This window comes from Heptranchias perlo, unplaced genomic scaffold, assembly GCF_035084215.1.
Source record: "Heptranchias perlo isolate sHepPer1 unplaced genomic scaffold, sHepPer1.hap1 HAP1_SCAFFOLD_52, whole genome shotgun sequence".
NCBI classification, from domain to species: Eukaryota; Metazoa; Chordata; class Chondrichthyes; order Hexanchiformes; family Hexanchidae; genus Heptranchias; species Heptranchias perlo.
The window spans coordinates 6,937,281-6,954,091 of NW_027139537.1; the positions used below are offsets into that span (position 1 = coordinate 6,937,281).

Consider the following 16,811-nt stretch of genomic DNA (forward strand, 5'->3'; position numbering starts at 1 on the left):
TGCCAGGTTACGAACGTCACACGCGCGCCGTTGTCAGGTTATGAACGTCACACGCGCGCCGTTGCCAGGTTACGAACGTCACCGCGCCTTTGCCAGTTTTCCAACATCGCCCGCGCTCCCGGCCCGCGCTGTTTCTGTTCAACGGCCGCGCAGTTTTAAAGTCAGCTGCCGCGTGACCCCGAGCCGCACCTCGATTGGTGGACCTCGCGTGGACGTCAATCACCAGGTTCCGAACCGCAGGAGCGGACTCTGGGAGGGGGCGTTTATTGACGGTGAATGTCCGCAGTGCGCATGCCCCGACCCGCCCAACCCCGGATGGAGCAGGGTCGGCGGAGAAGAAGACGGTTTGGAGGAAAAATGGCGGTGGAGGCGCAGGGGGTGAAATGGAGAGAGAGAGAGAGAGAGAGAGTGTGAGTGAGTGTGTGGGATTGGGGGCCGCTCCGATGGAGGGAGGCTGTACTCCCCGCCCCCGCCAACGTACCGGCATGTGGGGGAATTGAAACTCAGAGACAGGAGCAAACGGTTTGTGGGAATTCTCTCTCAATCTTTGGGTCGATCTGAGGAGGTGTTTTCTGATCCTTTGCCCCGAGACACCGCTTGCTGAGTCTGATCCAACCTGTGATATGGACACGTGTCTTCTGGCAGTTTAACTTGTTCAGTCCCAGTCTGTTTCGGATTTTACATGTTTTTAATGGTTAAAGGTCGGGTTTCATCATCCTGCCGCTTGTCCCCATCACAAAATACACGCGGATACTCAGTCACTCACTGATATACAGAGGCATCCTCCCTCTCACACACTCACTGATATACAGAGGCATCCTCCCTCTCACACACTCACTGATATACAGAGGCATCCTCCCTCTCACACACTCACTGATACACAGAGGCATCCTCCCTCTCACACACTCACTGATACACAGAGGCATCCTCTCTCTCACACACTCACTGATATACAGGGGCATCCTCTCTCTCACACACTCACTGATACACAGAGGCATCCTCCCTCTCACACACATCTACTGATATACAGAGGCATCCTCTCTCTCTCACACACTCACTGATATACAGAGGCATCCTCTCTCACACTCACTGATATACAGAGGCATCCTCTCTCACACTCACTGATATACAGAGGCATCCTCTCTCTCTCACACACTCACTGATACACAGAGGCATCCTCTCTCTCTCACACACTCACTGATATACAGAGGCATCCTCTCTCTCTCACACACTCACTGATACACAGAGGCATCCTCTCTCTCACACACTCACTGATATACAGAGACATCCTCTCTCACACACTCACTGATATACAGAGGCATCCTCTCTCACACTCACTGATATACAGAGGCATCCTCTCTCACACTCACTGATATACAGAGGCATCCTCTCTCTCTCACACACTCACTGATACACAGAGGCATCCTCTCTCTCTCACACACTCACTGATATACAGAGGCATCCTCTCTCTCTCACACACTCACTGATATACAGGGGCATCCTCTCTCTCACACACTCACTGATATGCAGAGGCATCCTCTCTCTCACACACTCACTGATATAGAGGGGCAACCTCTCTCTCACACACTCACTGATATGCAGAGGCATCCTCTCTCTCACACACTCACTGATATACAGGGGCAACCTCTCTCTCACACACTCACTGATATACAGGGGCAACCTCTCTCTCACACACTCACTGATATACAGGGGCATCCTCTCTCTCTCACACTCACTGATATACAGAGGCATCCTCTCTCTCACACACTCTGATAGACAGAGGCATCCTCTCTCTCACACACTCACTGATATACAGAGGCATCCTTTCTCTCTCACACACACTCACTGATATACAGAGGCATCCTCTCTCTCACACACTCACTGATACACAGAGGCATTCTTTCTCTCTCACACACACTCACTGATACACAGAGGCATCCTCTCTCACACACACTCACTGATACACAGAGGCATCCTCTCTCACACACACTCACTGAAATACAGAGGCATCCTCTCTGTCACACACTCACTGATACACAGAGGCATCCTCTCTCTCACACACACTCACTGAAATACAGAGGCATCCTCTCTCACACACACTTACTGAAATACAGAGGCATCCTCTCTCTCACACACTCACTGAAATACAGAGGCATCCTCTCTCTCACACACTCAGAATCACTGACTCAGATACAGGGGCATCCTCTCTCACACACACTCACTGAAATACAGAGGCATCCTCTCTCACACACACTCACTGAAATACAGGGGCATCCTCTCTCTCACACACTCACTGAAAGACAGAGTCATCCTCTCTCTCACACACTCACTGAAAGACAGAGGCATCCTCTCTCACACACTCACTGATATACAGGGGCATCCTCTCTCTCACACACTCACTGAAATACAGGGGCATCCTCTCACTCACACTCACTGATATACAGAGGCATCCTCTCTCTCACACACTCACTGAAATACAGAGGCATCCTCTCTCTCACACACTCACTGAAATACAGGGGCATCCTCTCTCTCTCACTCACTGATGTACAGAGGCATCCTCTCTCACACAATCACTGAAATACAGGGGCATCCTCTCTCTCTCACTCACTGATGTACAGAGGCATCCTCTCTCACACACTCACTGAAATATAGGGGCATCCTCTCTCTCTCACTCACTGATATACAGAGGCATCCTATCTCACACACTCACTGATATACAGAGGCATCCTCTCTCTCACACACACTCACTGATGCACAGGGGCATCCTCTCTCTCACACTCACTCACTGATATGCAGGGGCATCTTCTCTCTCACACACACTCACTGATATACAGAGGCATCCTCTCTCTCTCACACTCACTCACTGATATACAGAGGCATCCTCTCTCTCACACACACTGATATACAGAGGCATCCTCTCCCTCACTCACTCACTGATATACAGGGGCATCCTCTCTCTCACACACTCACTGATATGCAGAGGCATCCTCTCTCTCACACACTCACTGATATACAGAGGCATCCTCTCTCTCTCACACACTCACTGATATGCAGAGGCATCCTCTCTCTCACACACTCACTGATATACAGAGGCATCCTCTCTCTCTCACACACTCACTGATATACAGGGGCATCCTCTCTCTCACACACTCACTGATATACAGGGGCATCCTCTCTCTCTCACACTCACTGATATACAGAGGCATCCTCCCTCTCACACACTCACTGATATACAGAGGCATCCTCTCTCTCTCACACACTCACTGATATACAGAGGCATCCTCTCTCTCTCACACACACTCACTGATATACAGGGGCATCCTCTCTCTCACACACTCACTGATATACAGGGGCATCCTCTCTCTCACACACTCACTGATATACAGGGGCATCCTCACCCTCACTCACTCACTGATATACAGGGGCATCCACTCTCTCACACACTCACTGATATGCAGAGGCATCCTCTCTCTCACACACTCACTGATATGCAGAGGCATCCTCTCTCTCACACACTCACTGATATAGAGGGGCAACCTCTCTCTCACACACTCACTGATATGCAGAGGCATCCTCTCTCTCACACACTCACTGAAAAACAGGGGCAAACTCTCTCTCACACACTCACTGATATACAGGGGCAACCTCTCTCTCACACACTCACTGATATACAGGGGCATCCTCTCTCTCTCACACTCACTGATATACAGAGGCATCCTCTCTCTCACACACTCTGATAGACAGAGGCATCCTCTCTCTCACACACTCACTGATACACAGAGGCATCCTCTCTCTCACACACACACTCACTGAAATACAGAGGCATCCTCTCTCTCACACACTCACTGATACACAGAGGCATCCTTTCTCTCTCACACACACTCACTGATACACAGAGGCATCCTCTCTCACACACACTCACTGATACACAGAGGCATCCTCTCTCACACACACTCACTGAAATACAGAGGCATCCTCTCTGTCACACACTCACTGATACACAGAGGCATCCTCTCTCTCACACACACTCACTGAAATACAGAGGCATCCTCTCTCACACACACTTACTGAAATACAGAGGCATCCTCTCTCTCACACACTCACTGAAATACAGAGGCATCCTCTCTCTCACACACTCAGAATCACTGACTCATATACAGGGGCATCCTCTCTCACACACACTCACTGAAATACAGAGGCATCCTCTCTCACACACACTCACTGAAATACAGGGGCATCCTCTCTCTCACACACTCACTGAAAGACAGAGTCATCCTCTCTCTCACACACTCACTGAAAGACAGAGGCATCCTCTCTCACACACTCACTGATATACAGGGGCATCCTCTCTCTCACACACTCACTGAAATACAGGGGCATCCTCTCACTCACACTCACTGATATACAGAGGCATCCTCTCTCTCACACACTCACTGAAATACAGAGGCATCCTCTCTCTCACACACTCACTGAAATACAGGGGCATCCTCTCTCTCTCACTCACTGATGTACAGAGGCATCCTCTCTCACACACTCACTGAAATACAGGGGCATCCTCTCTCTCTCACTCACTGATGTACAGAGGCATCCTCTCTCACACACTCACTGAAATATAGGGGCATCCTCTCTCTCTCACTCACTGATATACAGAGGCATCCTATCTCACACACTCACTGATATACAGAGGCATCCTCTCTCTCACACTCACTCACTGATATGCAGGGGCATCTTCTCTCTCACACACTCAGAATCACTGACTCATATACAGGGGCATCCTCTCTCACACACACTCACTGATATACAGAGGCATCCTCTCCCTCACTCACTCACTGATATACAGGGGCATCCTCTCTCTCACACACTCACTGATATGCAGAGGCATCCTCTCTCTCACACACTCACTGATATACAGAGGCATCCTCTCTCTCTCACACACTCACTGATATGCAGAGGCATCCTCTCTCTCACACACTCACTGATATACAGAGGCATCCTCTCTCTCTCACACACTCACTGATATACAGAGGCATCCTCTCTCTCTCACACTCACTGATATACAGAGGCATCCTCTCTCTCACACACTCACTGATATACAGGGGCATCCTCTCTCTCTCACACTCACTGATATACAGAGGCATCCTCCCTCTCACACACTCACTGATATACAGAGGCATCCTCTCTCTCTCACACACTCACTGATATACAGAGGCATCCTCTCTCTCTCACACACTCACTGATATACAGGGGCATCCTCTCTCTCACACACTCACTGATATACAGGGGCATCCTCTCTCTCACACACTCACTGATATACAGGGGCATCCTCTCCCTCACTCACTCACTGATATACAGGGGCATCCTCTCTCTCACACACTCACTGATATGCAGAGGCATCCTCTCTCTCACACACTCACTGATATAGAGGGGCAACCTCTCTCTCACACACTCACTGATATGCAGAGGCATCCTCTCTCTCCCACACTCACTGATACACAGAGGCATCCTCTCTCTCTCACACACTCACTGATATACAGGGGCAACCTCTCTCTCACACACTCACTGATATACAGGGGCATCCTCTCTCTCACACACTCACTGATATACAGGGGCATCCTCTCTCTCTCACACTCACTGATATACAGAGGCATCCTCTCTCTCACACACTCTGATAGACAGAGGCATAGAATCATAGAATCATAGAATCATAGAAGTTACAACATGGAAACAGGCCCTTCGGCCCAACATGTCCATGTCGCCCAGTTTATACCACTAAGCTCGTCCCAATTGCCTGCACTTGGCCCATATCCCTCGATACCCATCTTCCCCATGTAACTGTCCAAATGCTTTTTAAAAGACAAAATTGTACCCGCCTCTACTACTGCCTCTGGCAGCTCGTTCCAGACACTCACCACCCTTTGAGTGAAAAAATTGCCCCTCTGGATCCTTTTGTATCTCTCCCCTCTCACCTTAAATCTGTGCCCCCTCGTTATAGACTCCCCTACTTTTGGGAAAAGTATTTGACTATCGACCTTATCTATGCCCCTCATTATTTTATAGACTTCTATAAGATCACCCCTTAACCTCCTACTCTCCAGGGAATAAAGTCCCAGTCTGTCTAACCTCTCCCTGTAAGTCAAACCATCAAGTCCCGGTAGCATCCTAGTAAATCTTTTCTGCACTCTTTCTAGTTTAATAATATCCTTTCTATAATAGGGTGACCAGAACTGTACACAGTACTCCAAGTGTGGCCTCACCAATGCCCTGTACAACTTCAACAAGACATCCCAACTCCTGCATTCAATGTTCTGACCAATGAAACCAAGCATGCTGAATGCCTTCTTCACCACCCTATCCACCTGTGACTCCACTTTCAAGGAGCTATGAATCTGTACTCCTAGATCTCTTTGTTCTATAACTCTCCCCAACGCCCTACCATTAACGGAGTAGGTCCTGGCCCGATTCGATCTACCAAAATGCATCACCTCACATTTATCTAAATTAAACTCCATCTGCCATTCATCGGCCCACTGGCCCAATTTATCAAGATCCCTTTGCAATCCTAGATAACCTTCTTCACTGTCCACAATGCCACCAATCTTGGTGTCATCTGCAAACTTACTAACCATGCCTCCTAAATTCTCATCCAAATCATTAATATAAATAACAAATAACAGCGGACCCAGCACCGATCCCTGAGGCACACCGCTGGGCACAGGCATCCAGTTTGAAAAACAACCCTCGACAACCACCCTCTGTCTTCTGTCGTCAAGCCAATTTTGTATCCAATTGGCTACCTCACCTTGGATCCCATGAGATTTAACCTTATGTAACAACCTACCATGCGGTACCTTGTCAAATGCTTTGCTGAAGTCCATGTAGACCACGTCTACTGCACAGCCCTCATCTATCTTCTTGGTTACCCCTTCAAAAAACTCAATCAAATTCGTGAGACATGATTTTCCTCTCACAAAACCATGCTGACTGTTCCTAATTAGTCCCTGCCTCTCCAAATGCCTGTAGATTCTGTCCCTCAGAATACCCTCTAACAACTTACCCACAACAGATGTCAGGCTCACTGGTCTGTAGTTCCCAGGCTTTTCCCTGCCGCCCTTCTTAAACAAAGGCACAACATTTGCTACCCTCCAATCTTCAGGCACCTCACCTGTAGCGGTGGATGATTCAAATATCTCTGCTAGGGGACCCGCAATTTTCTCCCTAACCTCCCATAACGTCCTGGGAAACATTTCATCAGGTCCCGGAGATTTATCTACCTTGATGCGCGTTAAGACTTCCAGCACCTCCCTCTCTGTAATATGTACACTCCTCAAGACATCACTATTTATTTCCCCAAGTTCCCTAACATCCATGCCTTTCTCAACCGTAAATACCGATGTGAAATATTCATTCAGGATCTCACCCATCTCTTGTGGTTCCGCACATAGATGACCTTGTTGATCCTTAAGAGGCCCTACTCTCTCCCTAGTTACCCTTTTGCCCTTTATGTATTTGTAGAAGCTCTTTGGATTCACCTTTGCCTGATCTGCCAAAGCAATCTCATATCCCCTTTTTGCCCTCCTGATTTCTCTCTTAACTCTACTCCGGCAATCTCTATACTCTTCAAGGGATCCACTTGATCCCAGCTGCCAATGCATGTCATATGCCTCCTTCTTATTTTTGACTAGTGCCTCAATCTCCCGAGTCATCCAAGGTTCCCTACTTCTACCAGCCTTGCCCTTCACTTTATAAGGAATGTGCTTACACTGAACCCTGGTTAACACACTTTTGAAAGCCTCCCACTTACCAGACGTCCCTTTGCCTGCCAACAGACTCTCCCAATCAACTTCTGAAAGTTCCTGTCTAATACCATCAAAATTGGCCTTTCCCCAATTTAGAATTTTAACTTTTGGGCCAGACCTATCCTTCTCCATAGCTATCTTAAAACTAATAGAATTATGATCACTGGTCCCAAAGTGATCCCTCACGAACACTTCTTTCACCTGCCCTTCCTTATTTCCCAAGAGGAGGTCAAGTTTTGCCCCCTCTCTAGTCGGGCCATCCACATACTGAATGAGAAATTCCTCCTGAATACACTCAACAAATTTCTCTCCATCCAAGCCCCTAATGCTATGGCTGTCCCAGTCAATGTTGGGAAAGTTAAAGTCCCCTACTATTACCACCCTATTTTTCTTGCAGCTGTCTGTAATCTCCTTACATATTTGCTCCTCAATTTCCCGTTGACTATTTGGGGGTCTGTAGTACAATCCTATCAAAGTGATCTCTCCCTTCTTATTTTTCAGTTCTACCCATATGGACTCAGTGGGCGAACCCTCGGATATATCCCCTCTCACTACTGCCGTGATGTTCTCCCTAATCAAGAACGCAACTCCCCCTCCTCTCTTACCTCCTGCTCTATCTTTCCTATAGCATCTGTACCCTGGAACATTGAGCTGCCAGTCCTGCCCCTCCCTTAGCCATGTTTCAGTAATAGCTATAACATCCCAGTCCCATGTACCCATCCATGCCCTGAGTTCATCTGCCTTGCCCATCAGACTTCTTGCATTGAAATAAATGCAGTTTAATCTAGTCTTCCCTTGGTCTTTGCCCTGCTTTCTCAGACCATCTGTCCGGTCATGTTCTGTACACTCTCCCTTACTGCCTTTTGTTTCTGTCACCACTTTATTTCCCACTGACTTCCTGCATCGGTTCCCATCCCCCTGCCACATTAGTTTAAACCCTCCCCAACAGCACTAGCAAACACTCCCCCTCGTACATTGGTTCCAGTCCTGCCCAGATGCAGACCGTCCAATTTGTACTGGTCCCACCTCCCCCAGAACCGGTTCCAATGGCCCAGGAATTTGAATCCCTCCCTCTTGCACCATCTCTCAAGCCACGTATTCATCTTAGCTATCCTGTCATTCCTACTCTGACTAACCCGTGGCACTGGTAGCAATCCTGAGATTACTACCTTTGAGGTCCTACTCTTTAGTTTAACTCCTAACTCCCTAAATTCAGCTTGTAGGACCTCATCCTGTTTTTTACCTATATCGTTGGTGCCTATATGCACCACGACAACTGGCTGTTCACCCTCCCCCTCCAGAATGTCCTGCAGCCGCTCCGAGACATCCTTGACCCTTGCACCAGGGAGGCAACATACCATCCTGGAGTCTCGGTTGCGTCCGCAGAAACGCCTGTCTATTCCCCTTCCAATCGAGTCCCCTATCACTATAGCTCTGCCACTCTTTTTCCTGCCCTCCTGTGCAGCAGAGCCAGCCACGGTGCCATGAACCTGGCCACTGCCATCCTCTCTCTCTCACACACTCACTGAAATACAGAGGCATCCTCTCTCTCACACACTCACTGAAATACAGAGGCATCCTCTCTCTCACACACTCACTCACTGATATACAGAGGCATCCTCTCTCTCTCACACTCACTGATACACAGAGGCATCCTCTCTCTCACACACTCACTGATATACAGAGGCATCCTCTCTCTCACACACTCACTGATATACCGAGGCATCCTCTCTCTCTCACACACTCACTGAAATACAGAGGCATCCTCTCTCTCACACACTCACTGATATACAGAGGCATCCTCTCTCTCTCACACACTCACTGATATACAGAGGCATCCTCTCTCTCACACACTCACTGATATACAGAGGCATCCTCTCTCTCACACACTCACTGATATACAGAGGCATCCTCTCTCTCACACACTCACTGATATACAGAGGCATCCTCTCTCTCACACACTCACTCACTGATATACAGAGGCATCCTCTCTCTCACACACTCACTCACTGATATACAGAGGCATCCTCTCTCTCACACACTCACTCACTGATATACAGAGGCATCCTCTCTCTCACACACTCACTCACTGATATACAGAGGCATCCTCTCTCTCACACACTCACTGATATACAGAGGCATCCTCTCTCTCACACACTCACTGATATACAGAGGCATCCTCTCTCTCACACACTCACTCACTGATATACAGAGGCATCCTCTCTCTCACACACTCACTCACTGATATACAGAGGCATCCTCTCTCTCACACACTCACTCACTGATATACAGAGGCATCCTCTCTCTCTCACACACTCACTGATATACAGAGGCATCCTCTCTCTCACACACTCACTGATATACAGAGGCATCCTCTCTCTCACACACTCACTGATATACAGAGGCATCCTCTCTCTCACACACTCACTGATATACAGAGGCATCCTCTCTCTCACACACTCACTCACTGATATACAGAGGCATCCTCTCTCTCACACACACACTCACTGATATACAGAGGCATCCTCTCTCTCACACACTCACTCACTGATATACAGAGGCATCCTCTCTCACACACACTCACTCACTGATATACAGAGGCATCCTCTCTCTCTCACACACTCACTGATACACAGAGGCATCCTCTCTCTCACACACTCACTCACTGATATACAGAGGCATCCTCTCTCTCTCACACACTCACTGATATACAGAGGCATCCTCTCTCTCACACACTCACTCACTGATATACAGAGGCATCCTCTCTCTCACACACTCACTGATACACAGAGGCATCCTCTCTCTCACACACACACTCACTGATATACAGAGGCATCCTCTCTCTCACACACTCACTCACTGATATACAGAGGCATCCTCTCTCTCTCACACACTCACGGATACACAGAGGCATCCTCTCTCTCACACACACACTCACTGATATACAGAGGCATCCTCTCTCTCACACACACACTCACTGAAATACAGAGGCATCCTCTCTCTCACACACTCACTGATACACAGAGGCATCCTTTCTCTCTCACACACACTCACTGATACACAGAGGCATCCTCTCTCACACACACTCACTGATACACAGAGGCATCCTCTCTCACACTCACTCACTGATATACAGAGGCATCCTCTCTCACACACACTCACTCACTGATATACAGAGGCATCCTCTCTCTCTCACACACTCACTGATATACAGAGGCATCCTCTCTCTCACACACTCACTCACTGATATACAGAGGCATCCTCTCTCTCACACACTCACTGATATACAGGGGCATCCTCTCTCTCACACACTCACTGATACACAGAGGCATCCTCTCTCTCACACACTCACTCACTGATATACAGAGGCATCCTCTCTCACACACACTCACTCACTGATATACAGAGGCATCCTCTCTCTCTCACACACTCACTGATACACAGAGGCATCCTCTCTCTCACACACTCACTCACTGATATACAGAGGCATCCTCTCTCACACACACTCACTCACTGATATACAGAGGCATCCTCTCTCTCTCACACACTCACTGATATACAGAGGCATCCTCTCTCTCACACACTCACTCACTGATATACAGAGGCATCCTCTCTCTCTCACACACTCACTGATACACAGAGGCATCCTCTCTCTCACACACACACTCACTGATATACAGAGGCATCCTCTCTCTCACACACTCACTCACTGATATACAGAGGCATCCTCTCTCTCTCACACACTCACTGATACACAGAGGCATCCTCTCTCTCACACACACACTCACTGATATACAGAGGCATCCTCTCTCTCACACACACACTCACTGAAATACAGAGGCATCCTCTCTCTCACACACTCACTGATACACAGAGGCATCCTTTCTCTCTCACACACACTCACTGATACACAGAGGCATCCTCTCTCACACACACTCACTGATACACATAGGCATCCTCTCTCACACACACTCACTGAAATACAGAGGCATCCTCTCTCTCTCACACACTCACTGATACACAGAGGCATCCTCTCTCTCACACACACTCACTGAAATACAGAGGCATCCTCTCTCACACACACTCACTGAAATACAGAGGCATCCTCTCTCTCACACACTCACTGAAATACAGAGGCATCCTCTCTCTCACACACTCAGAATCACTGACTCATATACAGGGGCATCCTCTCTCACACACACTCACTGAAATACAGAGGCATCCTCTCTCACACACACTCACTGAAATACAGGGGCATCCTCTCTCTCACACACTCACTGAAATACAGAGGCATCCTCTCTCTCACACACTCACTGAAAGACAGAGGCATCCTCTCTCACACACTCACTGATATACAGGGGCATCCTCTCTCTCACACACTCACTGAAATACAGGGGCATCCTCTCACTCACACTCACTGATATACAGAGGCATCCTCTCTCTCACACACTCACTGAAATACAGAGGCATCCTCTCTCTCACACACTCACTGAAATACAGGGGCATCCTCTCTCTCTCACTCACTGATGTACAGAGGCATCCTCTCTCACACACTCACTGAAATACAGGGGCATCCTCTCTCTCTCACTCACTGATGTACAGAGGCATCCTCTCTCACACACTCTCTGAAATATAGGGGCATCCTCTCTCTCTCACTCACTGATATACAGAGGCATCCTCTCTCACACACTCACTGATATACAGAGGCATCCTCTCTCTCACACTCACTGCTACAAAGAGGCATCCTCTCTCTCACACACTCACTGATATACAGAGGCATCCTCTCTCTCACACACTCACTGATACACAGAGGCATCCTCTCTCTCACACACTCACTGAAATACAGAGGCATCCTCTCTCTCTCACACACTCACTGAAATACAGGGGCATCCTCTCTCTCACACACTCACTGAAATGCAGGGGCATCCTCTCTCTCTCACTCACTGATATACAGAGGCATCCTCTCTCACACACTCACTGATATACAGAGGCATCCTCTCTCACACACTCACTGATATACAGAGGCATCCTCTCTCTCACACACTCACTGAAATAAAGGGGCATCCTCTCTCACACTCACTGATATACAGAGGCATCCTCTCTCTCACACACTCACTGATATACAGAGGCATCCTCTCTCTCTCACACACTCACTGATATGCAGAGGCATCCTCTCTCACACACACACTGATATACAGAGGCACTCTCTCTTTCTCACACACTCACTGATATGCAGGGGCATCCTCTCTCTCACACACACTCACTGATGCACAGGGGCATCCTCTCTCTCACACTCACTCACTGATATGCAGGGGCATCTTCTCTCTCACACACACTCACTGATATACAGAGGCATCCTCTCTCTCACACACTCACTCACTGATATACCGGGACATCCTCTCTCTCTCTCTCACACACTCACTGATGTGCAGATGCGGACTCTTTCTCTCTCACACACTCACTGAAATACAGAGGCATCCTCTCTCACACACACACACACACACACTCACTGATATACAGAGGCATCCTCTCTCTCTTTCTCACTCACTGATATACAGAGGCATCCTCTCTCTCTCTCTCTCTCGCTCACTGATGTACAGAGGCATCCTCTCTCTCACTCACTCACTGATACATACAGGGGCATCCTCTCTCACACACTCACTCACTGATACACAGGGGCATCCTCTCTCACACACTCACTGATATACAGGGGCATCCTCTCTCTCACACACACTCACTGATATACAGAGGCATCCTCCCTCTCTCACACTCACTGATATACAGAGGCATCCTCTCTCTCACACTGATATGGAGGCATCCTCTCTCACACACTCACTGATACACAGAGGCATCCTCTCTCTCACACACTCACTGATGTACAGGGGCATCCTCTCTCTCACACACTCACTGATATACAGAGGCATCCTCTCTCTCACACTGATATGGAGGCATCCTCTCTCACACACTCACTGATACACAGAGGCATCCTCTCTCTCACACACTCACTGATGTACAGGGGCATCCTCTCTCTCACACACACTCACTGATCTTCAGAGCCATCCTCTCTCTCACACACTCACTCACTGATCTTCAGAGGCATCCGCTCTCTCACACACACTCACTGATATTCAGAGGCATCCTCTGTCTCTCACACTCACTGATATACAGAGGCATCCTCTCTCTCTCACACACTCACTGATATACAGAGGCATCCTCTCGCTCACACACACTGATGTACAGAGGCATCCTCTCTCTCTCACACTCACTGATATTCAGAGGCATCCTCTCTCACACACACACTCACTGATATACAGGGGCATCCTCTCTCTCACACACACTCACTGATACACAGGTGCATCCTCTCTTTCACACACTCACTGATATACAGAGGCATCATCTCTCTCTCACACACTCACTGATATACAGGGGCATCCACTCTCTCACACTCACTCACTGATATGCAGGGGCATCCTCTCTCTCTCACACTCACTGATATACAGGGGCATCGTCTCTCTCACACTCACTCACTGATATACAGGGGCATCCTCTCTCTCACACTCACTCACTGATATACAGGGGCATCCTCTCTCTCACACACACTCACTGATATACAGGGGCATCCTCTCGCTCACACACACTCACTGATACACAGGGGCATCCTCTCTCTCTCACACACTCACTGATATACAGAGGCATCCTCTCGCTCACACACACTCACTGATACACAGGGGCATCCTCTCTTTCACACACTCACTGACATGCAGAGGCTTCCTCTCTCTCAAACACACACTGATATCCAGGGGCATCCTCTCTTTCACACACTCACTGATATACAGAGGCATCCTCTCTCTCACACTCACTCACTGATATACAGGGGCATCCTCTCTCTCACACTCACTCACTGATATACAGGGGCATCCTCTCTCTCACACACACTCACTGATATACAGGGGCATCCTCTCGCTCACACACACTCACTGATGTGCAGGGGCATCCTCTCTCTGACACACACACACACTCACTGATATCCAGGGGCATCCTCTCTCACACACTCACTGAAATACAGAGGCATTCTCTCTCACACACACACATACAACACACACACACACTCACTGATACACAGAGGCATCCTCTCTCTCTCACACACTCACTGATACACAGGGGCATCCTCTCTCTCACACGTTCACTGATACACAGAGGCATCCTCTCTCTCACACACACTCACTGATATACAGGGGCATCATCTCTCTCACACGTTCACTGATACACAGAGGCATCCTCTCTCTCACACACTCACTGATAGACAGAGGCATCCTCTCTCTCTCACACACACACTGATATACAGAGGCACTCTCTCTCACACACTCACTGATGCACAGGGGCATCCTCTCTCTCACACTCACTCACTGATATGCAGGGGCATCCTCTCCCTCACACACACTCACTGATATACAGAGGCATCCTCTCTCTCACACACTCACTCACTGATATACCGGGATATCCTCTCTCTCTCTCACACACTCACTGATGTACAGAGGCGTACTCTCTCTCTCTCACACACTCACTGACACACAGAGGCATCCTCTCTCTCTCTCTCACACACACACACACACACACACTGATATGCAGAGGCATCCTCTCTCACACACACACTCACTGAAATACAGAGGCATCCTCTCTCACACACACACACACACACACACACACACTCACTGATATACAGAGGCATCCTCTCTCTCTCTCTCACACACACACACACACTGATATACAGAGGCATCCTCTCTCTCTCACACACTCACTGAAATACAGAGGCATCCTCTCTCACACACACACACACACTCACTGATATACAGAGGCATCCTCTCTCTCTCACACACACACACACACACACACACACACTGATATACAGAGGCATCCTCTCTCTCTCTCTCTCGCTCACTGATGTACAGAGGCATCCTCTCTCTCACTCACTCACTGATACATACAGGGGCATCCTCTCTCACACACTCACTCACTGATATACAGGGGCATCCTCTCTCACACACTCACTGATATACAGGGGCATCCTCTCTCTCACACACACTCACTGATATGCAGAGGCATCCTCTCTCTCTCACACACTCACTGATATACAGAGGCATCCTCCCTCTCTCACACTCACTGATATACAGAGGCATCCTCTCTCTCACACTGATATGGAGGCATCCTCTCTCACACACTCACTGATACACAGAGGCATCCTCTCTCTCACACACTCACTGATGTACAGGGGCATCCTCTCTCTCACACACACTCACTGATCTTCAGAGCCATCCTCTCTCTCACACACTCACTCACTGATATACAGGGGCATCCTCTCTCACACACACACTCACTGATCTTCAGAGGCATCCTCTCTCTCACACACTCACTCACTGATCTTCAGAGGCATCCGCTCTCTCACACACACTCACTGATATTCAGAGGCATCCTCTCTCTCTCACACTCACTGATATACAGAGGCATCCTCTCTCTCTCACACACTCACTGATATACAGAGGCATCCTCTCGCTCACACACACTGATGTACAGAGGCATCCTCTCTCTCTCACACTCACTGATATTCAGAGGCATCCTCTCTCACACACACACTCACTGATATACAGGGGCATCCTCTCTCTCACACACTCACTGATATACAGGGGCATCCACTCTCTCACACTCACTCACTGATATGCAGGGGCATCCTCTCTCTCTCACACTCACTGATATACAGGGGCATCCTCTCTCTCACACTCACTCACTGATATACAGGGGCATCCTCTCTCTCACACTCACTCACTGATATACAGGGGCATCCTCTCTCTCACACACACTCACTGATACACAGGGGCATCCTCTCTCTCTCACACACTCACTGATATACAGAGGCATCCTCTCTCTCTCACACACTCACTGATACGCAGAGGCATCCTCTCTCTCACACACACTCACTGAAATACAGAGGCATCCTCTCTCACACACACTCACTGAAAT

General features: G+C 48.7%; 1 long non-coding RNA gene across 1 annotated transcript in view; it reads left to right on the forward strand.

Annotated features, from left to right (window-relative positions):
- The window catches only part of LOC137314559 (uncharacterized), a 43,738-nt gene that overhangs the window by 13,210 nt on the left and 13,717 nt on the right, over window positions 1–16,811 (forward strand). The gene's annotated exons all lie outside the window — the stretch shown is intronic.